The following is a 15,906-nucleotide window of genomic DNA, read 5'->3' on the forward strand; positions in this document are numbered from 1 at the left end:
TTCCCTTAATGTAGGAGACAAAGCCTGGCTATTACCCTGTTTTTGTTGGCTGTAAATTCTTCAACTGGCGCCCACCCAAATCTCATCTGAGGGAATGCCAAGGGGAAGGTGGCTGATTGTAGATGGCCAACCTGGAGCCCATCTATGTCCTACCTAAACATAACCCTGAAGATGTCTTTTATGCCTCAAATCCCTTTGGGCATCCTTGCCTAGAATTCTCCAAATTTTAATTAATTTCAAACTGTTAGGAGAGCTTTTCCATTTACCAAATTTAGGATTAGTTTTAGAAGTGACAAATCAAAAAGAAAGCCGTATTCCTCCATTCATTGTATTGATATAAAATATGCTAAGATAAATATCTTTCAGTGTATGGTCATCGTATACTTCTCAGGTTAAAAGAAGCACAGCCACTTGGAAGCACAAAGATTACTTTTAAAAAAGCAGCTTCAAAAGTTTTTGTTTTGGAGCCTGGTGGGCTACAGAGGGCAAAAGAATCGACCACGACTCAGCAACTAAACAGCAAACACACATTTCTAACAGAAACTCTTAAGAAACTAGAAATAGGTGAGAAAATTCTCAGCCTAAACAAAGCAAAGCAAAAAGCCTAGACCCTAGAGCTGAATTATAAAGGGTTTAGGCAATAAAATGTCCCCAACAGTAGAGTGAGCAGTGAGCACACAAGAGGACTAATTTTTAATACTCACTCAATAGAACAACTTTCTTGGAGAAAGCAATGGCACCCCACTCCAGTACTCTTGCCTGGAAAATCCCATGGATGGAGGAGCCTGGTGGGCTGCAGTCCATGGGGTCGTTAGAGCATCGGACACGACTGAGAGACTTCACTTTCACTTTTCACTTTCATGCACTGGAGAAGGAAATGGCAACCCACTCCAGCGTTCTTGCCTGGAGAATCCCAGGGACGGGGGAGCCCGGTCGGCTGCCGTCTATGCGGTCGCACAGAGTCGGACACGACTGAAGCGACTCAGCAGCAGCAGAACCACTTTCTGGTTACATTCATAAATTAAAGGAAATAATAATGTTCAGAAAATAAATATAGTATAAAATCTATTGATCATTTTATATCTAATTATGACTGTAAAAGTATAAAGGAATTTTTAAGAAAAGACATCTGCAAAAGATACTGTTTAAGCAGCCCCAATTAATGTAACTTTTCTTTGTTCCATAGTCTCAAAATAACGGATGATTAATGAATTTCACTTTAAAACATACTTTTCAAATTCAGCAAGATATTTTATGTTCAAATATAAGAAGATTTTGTACTTTTCAAGCCAAAAAAGTTTGTACCTTGCAGTGAATACTTTGTTTCACTGATTTAGACATAAATAAAGCACATTGTGTGTCTTCACCTGATTTTAAGAAAGTATTTGTTTCTTGCATTCTAGATCCACAAATTCTTTTGTTTTGTTTTTTGTTGTTGTTCAATGAAAGGGCTGGAGAGAACAGTGGGGTTCTTGACTCAGTCACATGGGAGTCCTCCAGCACCATTGTTTATTTTCAATCGTTCGCTGGATTCTGTAACCCTGTGTAAGAGCCAGAGCAGCAACAGCAGAATTTGTGGGAGCTTCAGCGACTGGTTTCTGGGGTCTCCGCTCAACCTGCAGAATGCACTTCAGACAGAAAGCAGCATGTCTCAGCTCTTGAGCCATATTGACATATTCCAGCTTTCTCCTTCGCGTGTGACTCTCCATCACCACGACACTATAAACCTGGTCCTCCTTCTCTCCTCCCCGGAGGATGAGTCACAGTTGCCTCCCTGTATTGAAGACTTATCCCTGGGGGTCCAGTGGTTAAGAGTCGACCTGTAAATGCAGAGGCCTTGGTTTCGATCTCCGGTCCAGGAAGATCTCACATGCCATGGAGCAGCTAAGCCCAGGTGTCACAACTACTGAGGCTTCCCCCGCTCCACGAGAGAAGCCAGCCCCCGCTCTGAGAAACCTGAGCAACCGCAATGAAGAGTGGCCCTCGCTCACTGCAAGGAGACAAAGCCCTCAAACAGCAACGGAGACCCAGTACAGGCGAAAATAAAAATAAATAAATCTTAAAAAAATTATCTCGACTGAGGGACAACCTTATAGAGCTGTGCTGTCCATTAGAAATAAATGGACTTTCATGGTGGTTCAGTAGCGAAGATTCTGCGCTCCCAATGAAGGGGAACCAGTTCAGTCCCTGGTCGGGGAACTAGATCCCACATGCTGCAACCAAGAGTGCATGCCCCAAGATGCCATGTGCCACAACTAAGACCTGACATAGCCAGTTACATTTAAAAAGAAGAAGGAAAGAAAGAAATGTAAGGTAGGCCACCAATACGGCTTAAAACTTCCTAGGGGCTTCCCAGGTGGCTCAGTGGTAAAGAATCCGCCTGTGAAGCGGGAGATGCGGGTTCAGTCCGTGGGTTGGGAAGATCCCCTGGAGAAGGAAATGGCAACCCGCTCCAGTATTCTTGCCCGAGAAATCCCATGGACAGAGGTGCCTAATGGGCTACAATCCATGGGGTCACAAAGAGTTGGACACCACTGAGCAACTAAACAGCAGCAGGCAGGCACCACAAAAAGTAAAAAGAAACAGGTGGAATTCATTTCCTGATAGATTTCACTTAGCCTAAAATAGCCAGGGTATTATGACTTCAACAACTAAAGAAAACATAGCAAAGATCTCAGAAACCTTCCAAATTCCAAGACTTAAACTTGCCAGTAGCCTTTATCGGGCATGAAAAATCAAACCCCTCAAGGACCTGAAAGTTATCTCATTGTGAGTAAACAGTAGACGGTCCTGCGTTTGATGGTTCCACTCCCAGTCCTGAAGTCTACCCTATCACAGGCTAATGTGACTAAATACTGCAGGAAACTCAGAGGACATTCACACAGTATCATTGACACATGCAAGCTGCTTTTCCATGCAAGTGGTCCAAGCATCATCTGAAACCTCATGAGATGGCATTCTGAAAAAGTCATTAGAGGAAATTTGACCTTGAGCCTCGATGGAAATAGTTTCATCAGGCTCTGTAAATAACAAGCACAAAAGTAAGATTCTGGTGCAGACGGGAGGGTCTGTGTTTTCCAATTAAAAACCCTATGTCATCTTATCCTGACCAGTGGATGTCCATTCCACTGGGAGACCTTAAATTGAGGATTCTTGAAATTTTCTTGGACTCCAACATCACTGCAGGTGGTGACTGCAGCCATGAAATTAAAAGACGCTTGCTCCTTGGAAGAAAAGCGATAACAAACCTAGACAGCATATTAAAAAGCTGAGACATCACTTTGCCTACAAAGGTCCATTTAGTCAAAGCTATGGTTTTTCCAGTCGTCATGTATGATGTGAGAGTTGGACCATAAAGAAAGCTGAGCGCCGAAGAATTGGTGCTTTTGAACTGTGGTGTTGAAGAAAACTCTTGAGAGTCCCTTGGACTGCAAAGAGATCAAACCAGTCAATCCTAAAGGAAATTAATCCTGAATACTCATTGGCAGGACTGATGCTGAAGCTGAAACTCCAATACTTTGGCCACCTGACACAAAGAACTGACTCATTGGAAAAGTGCCTGATGCTGGGAAAGACTGATGGCAGGAGGAGAAGGGGACAAGTGAGGATGAGATGGTTGGATGGCATCACCAGCTCGATGGTCATGAGTATGAGCGAGCTCTGGGAGTTGGTGATGGACAGGAAAGCCTAGCATGCTGCAGTCCATGGGGTCGCAACAAGTTGGACACGACTGAGCAACTGAACTGAACTGAACTGCCTTTCCTGAATAAACTTATTTCTGTAGTAAAATAACTGGCTATTTTAAACGTCAGCACCCCTTACCCCCCACTCTGTAACCATCGGATCAAGCTGATGACTGCAGCTTTGGACAGCTTCCACCCAAAAATACAAGATTAATTTTCTGATTTCGCAGCTTGTTTTTAGTCTTCACCCTACATCAAATGGCTAAAAGTTTTCTCAGTATACTCTTCCTCATCATCCTGCACTACAGATCTCCACGGTTTTCTTCTGCCACTTAAGTAAGAAAACAACTCTCTTGTGTGTGTTTCACAGACCGCAGCTACCCTTCTGGAAAACAGCTGGGATTGCTGCACCTTCATTCCCCGCCTGATTCTGCTGACAAAAATGTAATAACTATTCCTTTGAACAATTCAGAAGGTAGATGTTGAGGGTTGGATTGTTTCTCCCCAAAAAACCTGTTCAGATCCTAACCCCTGGCACCTGGAGATGTGACCTTATTTGGAAATAGGCTCTTTGCAGATATAATCATATTGCATTGAGGTCATAGTTGATTAGGCTGGGCCCTAATGCAGTGATGGTGTCCTTATGCGAAGAGGAGAGTATGGTCACAGACACACAGAGGAAGACGGCCTTGTGAGGATGGAGGCAGAGATTGGAGTGATGCTGTTGTAAGCCAAGGAACTCCAACGACTGCAGGCAGCCACCTCAAAAGCCAGGAGAGAGGCCCGGAACAGTTTTCTCTCTCAGTCCCCAGAAGGATCCAGCCTGCTGACACCTTGATTTCAAACTGAGAAAGTCAGAATGTCGGCTGGCCAGAAAGTTTGCTGGGGCTTTCCCGTAGCATGTTATGGAAAAAAACCCAAATGAACTTTTTGGCCAATCCAAGAAATAGCTGTAGGTTTAAGCCACCCAATTTGTGGAACTCTGTTACAAGCAGTCTGAGAAAACAAATTGAGTAGATTTCTTCCTTTAGGCCCTTCCTACTAGGCACACTTTCCTCACCTACTTAATCCCAAATGTTATTTGGTAAAAAATTAGAACTTGATCTAAGATCAACAAAAGGCTTCTGCTGAGGTCATTACCACTGTATCAGCTAACCCAGCCCATCAAGAACGGAGACAAATATTTGGGTTATCTTCCCTACGATAATCAGTGAGTTCCTCTTAGAGACGCCTCAGCCAGCCAGTTCAGAAAAGGTTTCTTGTTAAGAGACAGGTGCGTGACATGTCTGCTGTGGTAAACAGTGCTGGTGTTCCCATTCAAGCCTCTCCTTTTCTGGATTACTGTTTTTTCTTTTAGGAAATAATTCCTTATTTGTGGCTGCGCCAGGGTCTTCATGGCTGTGCAGGCTTTCCCTAGTTGCGGCCAGCACGGGCTGCTGTCCAGTTGGGTGCCCGGGCTTCTCGCGTGGTGGCTGCTCCTGCCGTGGAGCATGGGCTGCAGGGCACGTGGGCTTCGGTAGTTGTGGGATCTTCCCGGACCAGGGACCAAACCTGTGTCTCTGGTATCGGCAGGCGGATTCTTTACCACTGAGCCAGCAGAGAAACCCTCTGTATTACTGCTTCTTCAGAGATCCAGCTTCTGCTCTGGAGGTCCCACATACCTGTTTCAATTCCATTCGCCTGTCTTGACTTCCTCATTGTAGCCGCCCCGGGGAGTCTATGCTTTTGGCAAACACTTCCTGCTGCACAAAATAATCCTGCAGGTCAAGCAGAACAGTCTGACCAGAAGAAAGAAAAAATGGCTCAGATCTCTAGCACAGACCCCTAGCTGAGCTGGGACATGTTTTCTTTGCCTGGATTTGGTCAGCTAGGCTCTTGGCTTTGGGGCCCACGAGGGCAAGCTCTCAAGATGGCTCCCATTGATCCCCCACCACTCAGTATTTTATGCCTGTGCATAAATCCCTCCGTTTGGAGCGGGCTGGACTTATTGCTTTTTGTTGCTGTTTAGTTTTTCCCTGCTGCACCGTGCAGCTTGCAGGGTCTTAGTTCCCTGACCAAGTATCAAACCTGAGCCACCTGGAGTGAAAGTCCAGAGTCCTAATCACTAGACCACCGGGAATTCCCTTGACTTGCTTTTCCTTCCTTTTAATATTTTCATTTGTTTATTTATTTGCTGCACTGGGTCTTAGCCGTGTCGTGTGAGATCTTTTGTTGCGGCGCAAGGACTCTCTGGTTATGGCACACTGGTTCCAGAGTGTGCAGCTCAGCAGTTGCAGCTCAAGGGCCCAGCCGCTTGTCTACACTGGGATCTGAGTTCCCCAACCAGGGACCGAACCTGTCTTCCCTGCACTGCAAGGTGGACCCTCAGCCACTGGACCAGCAGGGAAGTCCCTTGACTTGCTCTTAATAAATATCACACAACAAAAGTGATGAGATACCGCTTCCAAGATTAGGTTTCTAAGACTATGAATACCTACACCCCAAACTCCTAGCCTCCTTTGAACTAAAGGAGGCCATCTACGCTGTAGGGATTTCGAGGAGAGCTTTTCTTATCGTGATACAAGGGAGATGCAGCTGGCGCTCCCTTCCCCATTCTTTTTGCCTTGAAGGTAGATATGATACCCGGACGTGCAGTAGTCATTTTGCAATCAGAAGGCAACAAGCCTGGAGATAAAGAGGACACACGAAAGAGAGCAGAGCCAAAAAGGAAGAAGTCTGTGGTATTGTGGGGCAGGTGAAGAGACACGTGCATCTGCCGAGTTCTGGATTCTGGTGTTTTTGTTACGTAAAAAAATACATCCACGTGTTTAAGCAAAAAAAAGAAAAAAAAAGGACAATGACTTCCGTCTTGGGTGTCCTCTCTTGGAACACTTACCCTGGTGGAAGCCAACTGCGGGGTCATGAGGCAGCCTTGTGGAGTAAGTGAGCGTGGAAGTAGACCTCTGACCCCAGTGGAGCCTTGAGCTGACCCCAGCCCGGGTTGCAGCCTCACAAGAGATCTTAAGCCCCAAATACCCTGCGTGAAACTGAGTAAAGGAAATTTCATTTAAAATGGAGTCAGGAAGCCAGAGGAGGGGCTCTCATGCAGTACCACTTGATGTCACTTACAGATCCCAACAGGAAGAGACCTACCTTGCATTCCCAGCAGGAAATTATCTCTACTTTACGACCCCAACAGGAGGAAGAAGGTTTTTTTCTTGCGCAGTCACAGCCCAGACCATGAGAATGGCCACAACTCAGCCAATCAGAAACCATCACTGCCCTGAACTCTTGCTGTCTTCCAATGGACTTTCTTTCAAAGCCACCCCTCCCAAATTCCCCCTTTTCTCTAAGAAGAACATTCCTGTCCTTTGTTTGCTGGGCTCGCCTTTAGTTTTTGTTATGGTAAGCTTGTCCAGAATTGCAGTTCTCTGCTATTCCTGAATAAACCCATTTTGTTGGTAAAATAACTGGTTATTTTATGTTTAAGGTCAATGCCAGATAAGCCACTCCCAGATTCCTGTCCCACAGAAACTGTGAAATAAGTGTTATTTTCAGCTGCTGAGTTTTGGGGTCATTTGTTACACACCAATAGATAGCTAATACAGGGTCTTGCATGCGTGACTGCTCAGTTGCTTCATTTGTGTCCAGCTCTATGAGACCTCATGTACTGTAGCCCACCAGGCTCCTCTGTCCGTAGGATTCTCCAAGCAAGAATACTGGAGTGGGTTGCCATTCGCTTCTCCAGGGGCTCTTCCCGACCCAGGGATCTAACCCACGTGTCTTATGTCTCCCGCGTTGGCAGGCAGGTTCTTTACCACTACCGCCACCTAGGAAGCCCCTTAGCTCCTTGAAGTCAAATATAAAAACAAGCCTGGTTTTGAACTCTGGCTGAGAAGCTCACAGGTCACCGTGGTGTGTGTCTTCCTGGTCATAAGGAGCCAATAACCCAACTCACACAGCGTCATCCAACCAGAGCTCGTGGCAGGACCACGAGAGGGTGTCACAGACAACTGGTACTGCCTTCTGTGGTTTCAGAGCAAAAGGTTTTTACCCCTAAAATCCCCCAATTCTAGGAATCTGACACTTGAAAACTCTAGATTCTTTTCTTAACTTGGGGTAAAATATATATAACATGGGCTTCCCAGGTGGCGCTAGTGATAAAGAACCCGCCTGCCAAGGCAGGAGCTGCAGGAGACGTGGGTTCCATCCCTGGGTTGGGAAGAGCCCCTGGAGGAGGGCATGGCAACCCACTCCAGGGTTCTTGCCTGGAGAATCCCATGGACAGAGGAGCCTGGCGGGCTACAGACCATAGCATCTCAAAGAGCTGGACATGACTGAAGCGACGTAGCACGCACACATGTGTACAGAATGTGGAATTTATCACTTTAACATTTTTCAGTGTACAGTTCAGTGACACATTAAGCACATTCATATCGTTGTGCAAGACTATCACCACCATCCATCCGTAGATACTTTTAATCATCCCAGACTAAAACTCTGTCCCCATTAAACATGGACTCCCTATTTCTTCCCTCATAGCCCCTGGCAACCCTCATTCTACTTTCTGTCTCTATCAAATTACTATATTTATTTTTCTTTATTGAGCTGAAATTCACACGACATCAAGTTCACCAATTACAGTGTAAAACTCAGTGGCATTTAATACATTCATGATGTCACGTGACCCCCCCACCCCTATGTGATTCCAGCGTATTTTCATCAGCCGGAAGAGACCCAGGCTCTAATAGCAGTCTTTCCCCTCTTTTGCAGTCCCTGGCAACCCCCAACCTGCTCTCTGTCTCTATGGATTTGCCTGTTCTGGACATTTCGTATGAATGGGAGGTGAGAGTTCCACCACTGAAACCCCAATGCCTTGCAAGTGAATGAGTCACACACCCTGTGACTTTCTGCGGTTGGCTCCTTCCACAGAGCACAATGCGTGAAGGTTCATCCACTTCGTAGTGTCTCTTAGTACTTCATCCCTTTTTATGGCGAGGGCTGGAGTTGTTGCTGAGTCCGTAGCTCCAAGTAATGCGTGTTCACTCACCGCAGGAGTCCTGGCCCCAAGTCTTAGGCCTGGAGAGAAGCCTATGGATCCAGTCACAGGCAGTCTTGGGCAGCCCTGGCTGGGTGCTTCACTCCTCCTCCAGTCCAGCTGTGGGATCCAACCCTGGCCAAAGGGCACGTGAGGCCTCTCCAGGCATCTGGTCTTGAAAACAAATGTTTGAGCAAGCGCTGAATTCAGCAAATAGGCTGTACCTGTGTGTGGATGTCAGTGACTGAATGGGCTGGGGTGGGGATCAGGCGTTAACTCGTGACCAGCCCCCTAGAGGACACAAAGCCACTGTTTGCTTTCTGGGGTTGACCCTTCTCCCTAATAGATGGGATCTGTGGGCTCCCTGCTGTCCTTCCACACCCCGGGTGTGTTTTCACTTTGCCCCGATAGCAGTCAACCTGGTGCCTCTTTCCCTACATCAAACAGGGGCCTCTATCAGCAGCCATGGGCTGGGGTCCCCTCAGACCCTGTGGTCTCCCTGGCAATACCTCCAGTAAAGGGCAGTGCTTTCACACAATCTTTGGAACTCGCACCCACGTTTGTGGACTGGAAAGCTGAAGCTTCCGGGAACTCTGAGCTGCCTGGTAACTTTAGCTGGTAAACACCAAAGTCAAGATTTGAACACAGAGTCCTCCTTGTCTCTCTGGGAGCAGAGATGAAGAGGGGAAGAAGGAGAGAGAGGACAGGGGGTCAGGTGGCTTTCGTCACCAGATGGATTTTGTTCTGAGGCAACAGGGAGCTATGGGGTGTGTGTGAGCTGGGGGGAGAAGTGGGTGTTAGACCCTTCTGGGGTGGGGGAGGCAGGGCAGATGAAAGAGTCCTGGAAAGAGAGGCCGAGGGACTGGCTGGTTCAGAGTCTGAATGACAGGAAGCAGGGTACCAGTGGGTGCTGGGAGTGGGTGAGAGAGAGGTTTGTATTTCTCATTGTGTTCTGTTTCTTGATTTCATCAAACATGGGAACTGTGTGTGTGTGTGTGTGTGGCGGGGGGTGCTTCAGATTGTCATAGCAAGACTTCCAGAACAACTTGGCTCTTTATCCTTAATATGATGTGATAAAAGGTTACCAAAAAATTCAAAATATTTTAAAATCAAAAGATGAATACGATTTATAATTACTTACCAGGAAATATTTCTATGCTTTACTTGTGAAGGAAAATAGTAAATTTCATGGTAGTATGAATAGCATGGTCCACTACTCTTTTTTTTTTTTTAAAGGAAAAGAAAACCTTTCCCTCTTTAGCTCTTTTCTCCATCATTTAGGGCTTCTGCGTGGCTGGGGCTACTGTCAGTTGGACTTGTTCTTTGAGTGATTCCGTGTCAGGCCAGGATTTGGAGAAAGTAACATCCACGACTCAGAGAGGGGCAGCAGACTGCACAGGCGGATTTCTTCCTGACTGTGCCCTGGTGGGTGGTGGGGTGTGAGGTGAGCCGCCTCCTGAGGAGCTGCTGCTGCTGGGGGGCGGCATCCCAGGTCCCACTCGCAGCCTGAGACCTGGCCCAGGGGAGGACGGGTTTAAGGCTGGATCCCCTGTCCTTTCACTGTTGTGCCCCAGGTGCACCTGGAACCAGCTGAACCTGAAGGTGCAGTGGGCCCGGGGAGAGGCAGGTGGGACCATGCCAGTGGAAACTTACCAGCTTCCTGTCCCAGGTCCTGTCTTCTGCTAAGGCTGGCTTCTTGACAGATCTCCCACTGCACCAAAACAAGAATTTGGGACCTCTGTCTTGGCCTCAGTGGCAGATGCCAAGATCAGCAGGGAAGACTGAGACACGCCTTCGGCCCTTTGGGGTGTGTGTGTGTGTGTGTGTGTGTGTGTGTGTGTGTAGGGGACACAGGGTGCTGTGTGACCTGCCCCTTCCCCCATTTAGGAGAACGAGTCAATAAGACTGGGGGATGGGGTACAGAGTGAGGAGGAGCAGAAATCTAGGATGCTTCCTAGGGTTTCAGAGTGCATCAGGATCCCTGGGAGGAGGGGTCGTTCTCTGAGGGAGGCTAGGGAGCTGCTGGCTTGCAGTCACCCGGTTGAACTCATGCAGATGTTCCTAGCATGTACCCTGTACCTCCGCCCCGATGCCCTGTGGGAATCAGCTCAACTGCAAGCAATGGAGATGCCAGGAAGAGGTCAGGAGCCTGGGTGCATGCAAAAATGCTAAATAAAATATTAGCAAATTGAGTTCAGCTGCTCTTTAAAGGACAACATACCAGGGGTGTGCAGGGTTTTACTCCAAGGAAGCAAGGAAAGTTCAGCCTCAGGAAGCCTCATGTGGAGAGATGAAAAGAAAAAAATACCAAATGACCATCTCACTGTGCTGGAAAAACACTGCATGACATTCAGCAACCCCTTCCAATCTTTAAAAATTTTGTTTTAGTAAATGGGGAATAGGAAGAAATTAGTCTGATCCAAGGTTGTTACTAGAAAGAAAAATCTGCATTGTGTTGGGTGGTGAAACAGAAGAGGTAACATATTCCCAAACGAGGCATGGCTGCAGTCACGGCTGATACTTAACACTGGTGCAGAGGTGCTGCTCAATGCAATAAGATAAGAAAAGAAAGATAAGAAAGAAAACTGAGACCAGACGACACCATCACCTATAGAAAATCAAAAAGAATAAGCAAATGAAAATGGATAGGACCTAATGAAGATGCTGACAGCAAGTCCACCATATTAATGAATGGAACACAGAGGATTTTTCAGGGCAGTAACGCTATTCCGTATGATACTGTGACGAGAGAGACATGACATGATGCATTTATCAAATGCATGAAATAAATGCACAGAGCAAATCTTAATGTAAACTGTGGACTTCAGAGTTAGTAATAATACATCAATATTCACTCAGCAATTGTAATGTTGGCACAATCAATTGTTTTCACGAAAGTTAAATATGGGGGAAACTGTTGGTGGGGGAAGGGGGATATATGGAAGCTCTCTGAACTTTCTGCTCAAATTTTCCCTAAACCTAAAACTTCTCTAAAATACAGTTTATTGATTCATAAAATTTATATAAGGAAGGAAAGTTATGACCAACCTAGACAGCATATTCAAAAGCAGAGACATTACTTTGCCGACTAAGGTCCATCTAGTTAAGGCTATGGTTTCTCCTGTGGTCATGTATGGATGTGAGAGTTGGACTGTGAAGAAGGCTGAGCGCCGAAGAATTGATGCTTTTGAACTGTGGTGTTGGAGAAGACTCTTGAGGGTCCCTTGGACTGCAAGGAGACCCAACCAGTCCATTCTGAAGGAGATCAGCCCTGGGATTTCTTTGGAAGGAATGATGCTGAAGCTGAAGCTCCAGTACTTTGGCCACCTCATGCGAAGAGTTGACTCACTGGAAAAGACTTTGATGCTGGGAGGGATTGGGGGCAGGAAGAGAAGGGGATGACCCAGGATGAGATGGCTGGATGGCATCACTGACTCGACGGACGTGAGTTTGAGTGAACTCCGGGAGATGGTGATGGACAGGGAGGCCTGGCGTGCTGTGATTCATGGGGTCACAAAGAGTCAGACCCGACTGAGCAACTGAACTGAACTGAACTGAACTGAGCAAAGAAGACCTGGAGCAACCAAAAAAATAATAATCACTTTAAAAATCAAATATATGATATGGAAAAGGAAATCTTTACATATATTATCTTGGGGCTTTGGGGCATAGAATAGTCATGCTTAACCAGGAATGACTCTGTGCCCCCCCCCCAGACATTGGCAATGCCTGAAGACATCTTTGTCACAGCTGGCCAGGGGCTGGGGGGAGAATGCTATTGGTCTTTAGACCAGAGGTGCTGCTCAACACCCTACAATCCATAGGATTCTTCTGCCCTGAATGTCAACTGTACCAAGGCTGAGAAATCCTGGCACAAACTCTCTCTTTTTTTAATCTAAGTGAGACCTGATTATTGATATCACTGGGCAACTTGCTTTTTCTTCCTGTTATCTGGAGTCCTGGACAGCCCCACCCTGATCTTTTTATCACCTGCCTAGTTTTCTGTACCATGTACAGAGAAGTACCATGTCCTGGATTCCAGGTTCTCAGTATGGCCGCCTGGATTGTCTTTTTATCCCCTGTAATGTCAATGACTTTTCTGACCTCTGATGTGTTCCTCACCCACACTAGCCCATTTCTTTGGACTAGGGTTGAGTAGTGTCATTCAAAGGCTCAGAGGCCCTGATCTCTGCTGAGGCTTACTATAAAGTTCTGGTAATCAAGACAGGTGGTACTGGTACAGACATACACCAGAGGCTCTCACCCAGGGGGGTGGTTTGTACCCTCCGGGGATACTGGGCAACGTTTGGAGACATTTTTAGTTGTTGAGACTAGGCGGTAATGATGTGCTCCTAGCACCTGGTGAATCAAGGGCAAGGATGATGCCGAGTATCCTACAATGCACAGTCCTTGCCACAAAGAAGGACCCAGCAGCATATATTAGTAGTGCTGAGGATGCAAAACCCTGGGATGGAGAAGTAGACTAGTGGGTCATAACAGAGAGTCCAGAAATAACCCCATACTTTTTTTTTTTTCCATTTGATTAAAAAGAAAAAAGCCAAGGTACTTCACTTGGGGTTAGAAATAGAAAAATGTTTCATACAAAATTTTAACTTAAAACAATGTACGGACTTCCCTCGTAGTCCACTGGTTAAGAATCTGCCTTCCAATGCAGGAGACATGGGTTCCATCCTTGGTTGGAGAATGGGGATCCCACATGCTGTGGGCAACTAAGCGCCCACACCACAAAAAGATCCTGCATGCTACAATTAAGACCCAATGCAGGCAAAATATTTTAAATAAATATTTAAAAAACAAAACCAAATGTAGTTTCTTGAAGAAAATTAAGAAGGCCTTCATGACCTTAAATTAAGCAAAAATTTCATAGATTGAACACAAAAGGCATCAAACTAAAAAAAAAAAAAAAAAGCATTACCCTGATACCAAAGCCAGACAAGAACACTATAGAAAAGGAATAGTGTAGACCAGTATCTCTTATAAACACTGATGCATAAATTCTCAGCAAAATACTAGCAAACTGATTTCAGCAGCACACTACAGAGATTAAACGCCATGACCAAGCAAGGTTTATTCTTGGAATACAAAGATAGTCCAACATACGAAAGTATCAATATAATACCCCACATTAATGAATGGAAAAAAACCAACATGACTGTCTCAGCTGATGCAGGGGAAAAAGCGTTTGACAGAAATCAAAAAATTTTTTTTATAAAAACACTCAACAAACCAAGAATAGAAGGAAACTACTTTAATTTAAAGACCACATAGGAAAACTCCACAGCTCACATCATACTCAACGGTGATAGACTAAAAGCTTTTCCTCTAAGATCAGAATTAAGACAAGAATGTCTGCTTTTGCTACTTTTTTTGACATAGTATTGGAAGTTCTAGCCGAAGCAATTAGGCATGAAAAAGAAATCAAAGGCATCCAAATTGAAAAAGAAGAAATAATATTATCTCTTTTGTCGGATGACATGATCTCATACGTAGAAAACATGGAAAATTCTGTAAAAAATCTGTTGGAACTCATAAACAAATTCATCAGAGTTTCCGAATACAACGTTGCAGGACGTAAACCGAAACCTCCAAGTCAGTTGCATTACTTCCCTTTTTCTTATTGAGGTATGGTTGGTTTATAGTATTATATTGGTTTCAGATGGACAACACGGTGATTCAAATTTTTATAGATTATACTCCATTTAGAGTTGCTATACAATATTGGTTATATCCCTGTGGCATATCCTTGTAGCTTGCTTATTTTAGGCATGTTAGTATACCTCTTAATCCTCCACGCCTATCTTACCCTTCCTGCCTTCCCTCTCCCCACTGGTAAGCACTAGTTTGTTTTCTATACACAAGAGTCTCTTTCTGTTTTGTTATATTCATTCACTTGCTTCATTTTTTAGATTCCGCATATCTAAAGGCTGATTTTTCTTATTAGTTTCCTGCATGGATGACATGTCGGGTGATGTAAGTGGGGTGTGAAAATTCCTTACTATTATTGTGTTACTGGCAATTTCTCCTTTTACATGTTAATATTTGATGGGAATGTAAACAGTATTTAAAATAGGAATGAAAACTGTATTAAAAAAATTAAACAAAACTGCAATATGATCCAGTTTCCTGGTGGTGGTGGTGGTGGTTTGGTTGCTAAGTCATGTGTGACCCTTGCGACTCTGTGGACTGTAGCCCAACAGGCTCCTCTGTCCATGGGAGGCTACTCTTCCCAGGCAAGAGTACCAGAATGGGCTGCCGTTTCCTTCTCCAGGGGATCTTCCCAACCCAAGGACTGAACTAGGGTTGCCTGCATTGCAAGCAGATTCTTTACCAATGAGCCACCAGGGAAGCCCTCAGTTCTCTACTTCCGGGTAAAAATCCCAAAAGAAATGAAAGCAAATATTGACAAGATATTTTGCTATTAATGTCACAGCAGTATTATTCACAATAGCTAAAAGATGGAAACAAGCCAGATGTCTACTGATGGGTGAATGGATGAATAAAATATGGAATATGGTGTATATATATAAAGGAAATGTATATATGTATACCTTTGAATATTAATCAGCCTTTAAATGGAAGGAAATTCTGACACTTGCTACAGTATGGATGAACCTTGAAGACATTATTATAAATGAAATAAGCCAGACACAAAAGGCCAAATAACATATGATTCCACTTAAATGAACTAGAATAGTCAAACTCATAGACAGAGGAAATATACTGGTGGCTCCCAGGTGCTGGACAGAGAGAAGAATGGGGAATTCGTATCCATGGTCAGAGAGTTTCAGCTTTAGATCAGCAAAAAGTTCTAGAGATGGGTGGTGGTGATTGTACATGACGTGAATGTACTTAATGTCATTGAACTATCCCCTTAAAAATTGTTAAAATCATGACTTTTATGTAAATTTTGCCACAAAGACAAAAAGGGGGGAAAAAAGATAATTTCTGGTCAATCAAAGCTACAATTCGTATCTTTCAAAGGTAATCTTAAGCAACTGAAGAGGCAAGACACAAATTGGAAGAAAATATAACCAGTGAAGAACTTGTATCCAGAATATAAAAATAATTTTTGCAGCCATAAGAAAATAAAAAAACTAACTGAAAGTTGGGCAAAAGAAAAAAAAATTGGGCAAAAGTTTGAACAACACTTGGCTAAAACTACATGGATGAATAACAAGCATGTGA

Source organism: Ovis aries, chromosome 5, assembly GCF_016772045.2.
Source record: "Ovis aries strain OAR_USU_Benz2616 breed Rambouillet chromosome 5, ARS-UI_Ramb_v3.0, whole genome shotgun sequence".
Classification (NCBI taxonomy): Eukaryota; Metazoa; Chordata; class Mammalia; order Artiodactyla; family Bovidae; genus Ovis; species Ovis aries.